The 5,000-nt window shown below is 49.3% G+C and overlaps 3 long non-coding RNA genes across 3 annotated transcripts in view; 2 read left to right on the plus strand and 1 right to left on the minus strand.

Annotated features, from left to right (window-relative positions):
* LOC311615886 overlaps positions 1-5,000 on the plus strand; it is an 865,760-nt gene that overhangs the window by 829,667 nt on the left and 31,093 nt on the right. The gene's annotated exons all lie outside the window — the stretch shown is intronic.
* LOC311615887 overlaps positions 1-5,000 on the minus strand; it is a 57,216-nt gene that overhangs the window by 34,270 nt on the left and 17,946 nt on the right. The window lies entirely within an intron of this gene.
* The window catches only part of LOC311615891, a 1,572-nt gene continuing 1,125 nt past the window's right edge, over positions 4,554-5,000 (plus strand). The window contains exons 1-2 of the long non-coding RNA XR_014793820.1: positions 4,554-4,680; positions 4,851-5,000. The exon at positions 4,851-5,000 is cut by the window's right edge and continues 988 nt beyond it. This is a non-coding gene — a long non-coding RNA (uncharacterized lncRNA). The remainder of the gene's footprint in view (positions 4,681-4,850) is intronic.

A 5,000-nucleotide genomic window follows, 5' to 3' on the forward strand; every position in this document is an offset into this window, starting at 1 on the left:
GAGCCAAACCAGCTAGGGCATAGCTGGAGTTTCAAGTATAAACTCTTGAATAGCCGGAGTTTCAAGCATACTAGGAAAAAAATCTGTAACGAACAGTTACATTACCAGAAAGGGAAAGAAATGTGAGAGAGAAAGAAATTCCAGACAAAGATTTCGGCCTTGATTTTGTCTTTATTCGATGACCTTAGACAAGTTACCGTTAAGCATTGAAGGAAGAACCCGCCATTGTTCCACCCACCCACCCACCCACCCACCCACCCACCCACCCACATCTGGGGGTTGCTGTTTACGTTCCTTCACCTCCGTAAGCTTTTTAGCAGGTATATGTCGAACACTTCTGTTTCACAGGTCAAGACAGGATCAGAGGCCACGGCTATCCTATCCGCCATCGACAACACATCTGTCTGTTTCAGTCTGTCTTTTTTCACGATTCCATCCACTGTCGCGTCGTCCTGATCTGTAAGGGAGGCCTAGACAACCTACAAAAAAATGTGTTTTGTAGTTTATCTTGGAAGAAGACAGAAAACATCACTGTTATTTTTGGTGAAGAAACTCAATTTTGTACAGTTTATTTCGACGTAAATAAAGTGTGAATTTGTATAAATAAAAAAATAAATGGTGACAGGATAAAAGGGAGGGGTTGACCTTTGACATTTCAAAAAAAGGTGGCTGCCGAGTGCCTGCAGCCAAAATGGAGGCCGCCTAAACTCCCTTCTTTGACAGAAAAGATGACTTGTTTATTCCCACACAACTGTGGACGAAAAGGGGCCTATGTGCTAGCTGACCTGACGACCTCAGGGAAGGCCTGCACTGCGGGAGTTGAAAACGGAAAGGCCTAAAGCGAGCACAGGGATGGTCTGAAGGGAGCCTATAACTAAGAGCAGTTCTGGTGGGTAGTCTCGTGCTCCCTCCCCCGCTCCCCCGACCCCCACCCCTCATACTCACAAACACAACCAAATGCGCCTGTGAGCCAGGACAGAGACCATAGATTCCTTCATTGTTTTTTTTTTTTAATTTTTTTTATTTTATTTTATTGATTTTGTACAGTGAGGAAGGGAGAGAGATAGAGAGTTAGAAACATCGATGAGAGAGAGTCATCGATCAGCTGTCTCTTGCACACCCCCTACTGGGGATATGCCCGCAACCAAGGTACATGCCCTTGACCGGAATCAAACCCTGGGACCCTTCAGTCCCCAAGCCGACGACGCTCTACCCATTGAGCCAAACCGGTCTCAGAGGCAGATTCCTTCATTGTTATTGTTATCATGTGTATTGTTGCCTGTTAGTTAACTATCTATCCTGCACCCAGCTAAGTAAAAGAAGTAGGTGTGACACTGGCCAGTTTGGCTCAGTCAGTGGGTAGAGTCGATGTCGGCCAGGCCTGGGGACCTTAGGATTCCGGGTTCAATTCCAGTCAAGGGTACAGGCAAGGCCCAGGTCGTGGGCTTGATCCCCAGTAGGGGGCAGCAGCCCACCGGTAATTGACTCTCACCGATGATGTTTCTGTCTGTCTCCCACTCTCTTCCTCTGGGAAATCAATGAAAATGTACTTAATTAAGAACGAAAGAGAGGCCGAAGCCGGTTTGGCTCAGTGGTAGAGCGTCGGTCTGCGGACTGAAAGGTCCCAGGTTCGATTCCGGTCAAGGGCATGTACATTGGTTGCGGGCACATCCCCGGTAGGGGGTGTGCAAGAGGCAGCTGTTCGATGTTTCTCTCTCATCGACGTTTCTAGCTCTCTATCTCTCTCCCTTCCTCTCTGTAAAAAATCAATAAAATATATTTAAAAAAAAAAAAAAAAACACGAAAAAGAGAGAGAGAGAGAGAGAGAGAGAGAGAGAGAGAGAGAGAGAGAGAGAGAGAGAGGGAAAACAAACAAAAACAATTGTTCTCCGGAGCATTGTCCCAACTCCTTGAGATTCTGCTTCCTGGCCAGTGTGGACAGTTTGGCTCAAGTAAAGTCATAAAATTTCTCTACAGGTTTGAATGTTTTCACATGAACACAATGTATACACCTACTGGGTTCTGAGGGCGGGGCAACAGAGTCAATTTATGAGATCTGCTGTGAAACTGCAGAGGAGTCTGTTTTTGCTGTTAAAACAGTCCCAGAGGCTGGCAGAGATGCCTCTCACTCTCGGCTCGGTACTCATGCCTCTCTGTAGAGGCGGTACCTTGAGAGTCCCCCTTTTTTTGGGTACATACTCCCCAACACTCGGGAGAAATTAGACTCGGGGGGGGGGTCCCACCAGAAAAAAAGGCTAATCTTCCTTGGCAACCTAGCCTGGCTGCCCGCCCCCCCCCCCCCCCCCCCCGCTATAAATAAAGTGGACAATGGAGAGGTCTGGCCAGTTCCTGGCACCATGGGGTTGCATGCTACCCTGCCTGCAGCTAGATAGACCTGTTTTCCCATCCCCAGGGAAGTGAATGGAGAATGAGGCCTTCTCAGATCCCTATGGAAAAGCACCTAATTAGGCGGGGGTGGGTGGGTGGGTGGTGGTGGTGGTGGTGGTGGTGGTGGTGGTGGTGGTGGGGTGTTCCGCCACCGGTGTGTGTGTGTGTGTGTGTGTGTGTGTGTGTGTGTGTGTGTGTGTACGTGTACACGTGTGTTCACTGGACAAAGGGGAAGAGCTCATCGTGTGGAGGTATTGCTGCAGGGAGGTCTGTCAGAGGATGCAAGAGCCTGGCTGGTCCGTCTACCTGAAAAAATCCAAACAAACTCTGGACGGAAAGGGGCCGCACGCTATCTATCTAACCTTGCGAGCTCAGGGAAGGCCTTTGTGAGAGGAGACCCAAAGTAACCGCCAAAGATGGTCTGAAATGAAAACTCTGTCACTAAAAGCAGTGGATGGCAGGCAGGTAGCCATTTCCTAGGCCAGTGTTTTTCAACCTTTGTTGGGCAAAGGCACACTTGTTTCATGAAAAAAATCACGAGGCACACCACCATTAGAAAATGTTAAAAAATTTAACTCTGTGCCTATATTGACTATATATAAAGTAATTCTCTTGAATAGGAATCAAATAAACACAAAGAAAGTATTTTATAATTACTTTATTATGAAATATTAAGTAAACAAAATAGTGAAAAATTATAAAACTCCTGTCTTCTCTGCACCTACGGCACACCAGGCAACATCTCAGCGGTTGAAAAACGCTGTGACCTAGGCTAGAATCTTCTCCGCCTTGACAAAAGTCAACCTTTATCTTCACTGAGCCTGTCTATTGTCTTTTGCCCAATAGGATAACTGTATTCCTTTGGAATGTCAGGGACACACCCGTCTTTCCAGGCCCCTCTGGGCACGCCCAGCCTCCTTGTTATGCTTATTATTGTTGGCTGTTCGCAGTTGTCTCAAATACACTCACAGGAAGCAAGTCAGCTTCCGCGTGTCCCCCCCCCCTTCCCCCAGCCTGCGTGATTTCCCCCATTCCCCTCCCCACCCCCCCAGGTCAGCACTTAGAATGAAACCCCCTCACCTGAGGGATGAGAGGGAGGAAGGGAGCTGGGGTGGGGGATGGGGTAGAAAAATAAGCGCGGGGGGGGGGGGGGGGCCCCCGCGACGGGGGGCGGGGAGGTCTGGTCAGGGCGGGCCGGGCGATACATTCCAATGGATCTCACTCCAAGGCTTCATTCAAATGCAGAAAGCTCTCTGGTGACGTCAGGGCCTCGGACCTTGCCTCGGGCTTATCTGACTCCCCCAAGAACGGATGGCTGGCTGGCTGGCTGACAAAGACTTCTTGTAGCTAGGTGGGTGCAGGCTAGTTCATAGTCAATCATCAACTCAGTAATCATGATGGGATCTGTGACATTCACACAGCCGTGCCTGCCTGTGATTCCAGGATTCCAGAAAGAAGGAAGGCGACGGGCAGGCAAGCAGGCAGGCAGGCAGGCAGGCAGGCAGGCAGGCAGGCAGGCTCTGTCAGGGAAGATGCCGGCATAGGCACAGGGATCACTCAGCCCGAACTGATTTTAGTCTGTAAAGCCACCACACATGGCCTCCACTGAGCTTGTCCTCCCATTGGGCAAACCATGGTGACTGTAAAGTCCCGATCCCAACACCCGCGCGCGCGCGAACCCCGCCCCCCCCCCCCCCCCCCGGGAGGGAGTTAGTTGTATTAAAAAATCAAGCTAAAGGAGTGTGAATGTAAAATGTTCAAAGGAAGTCTGTGTTTACCAACCACCATTTAAAGAAAACAAACCAAGAAAGAGATGAAAGGTCAAAACTCTGTCCAAGAGGGTCATCTGCTGTGTGAAAAGCCAGGGTTCGGCAACAGGGGATATTTTCTTCCTCTCAGGGGATTATGAAAAGCATCCATGACAGTAAAGGGGGTGGGTGTGTGGGTGGGTGCTGTCATTGAAAAGGCTAGGCGAGCAGGGAGAGCTATACCATTTAAAGGCATACCCTATCCGTTTTTCCTTTCGCAGCATGTACACAATGAATTCATGTTTAGTTTGGAACCAAATTACTTCTTGAGTCTCTTCTTCCTCCTCCTCCTCCTCCTCCTCCTCCTCCTCCTCCTCCTCCTCTTCCTGTTCTTTCTCTTCAGCAGAGGGCTGCTGTTTCCAAGTTTTTGTCTGATATTCAGGTGTAGGACAGATGTATGTATGTATGTATGTATGTATGTATGTATGTATGGTCTGTGTGAGTCCAAGGATGGACAGAATCTCGGGGGGGGGGTGTATGTGGAGTGGAATAGTCTGGAGTGGAGTGGAGTGGAGTGGAGGAGGGGGAGCAAGAGAGGAAGGGAGGGATGGAGGGATGGAGGGATGGAGGGATGGAGGGATGGAGGGAGGGAGGGAAGGAAGGAAGGAAGGAAGGAAGGAAGGAAGGAAGGAAGGAAGGAAGGAAGGAAGGAAGCAGGGGAAGAGAGAATGCCAAAATGTCAAAGGACCTAATTAGTTAATGACACCCGGCATGGGCATCATTCTGATTTTTTTTTGGCATGTTTTCCTGGAATGCCACCTACTCAGAAAGCAACCTGTGTGAGGTTAAACTCAGGTCACCCAC

The sequence above is a fragment of the Pipistrellus hanaki genome (genome assembly GCF_964339955.1).
Source record: "Pipistrellus hanaki genome assembly, contig: scaffold_23, whole genome shotgun sequence".
NCBI classification, from domain to species: domain Eukaryota; kingdom Metazoa; phylum Chordata; class Mammalia; order Chiroptera; family Vespertilionidae; genus Pipistrellus; species Pipistrellus hanaki.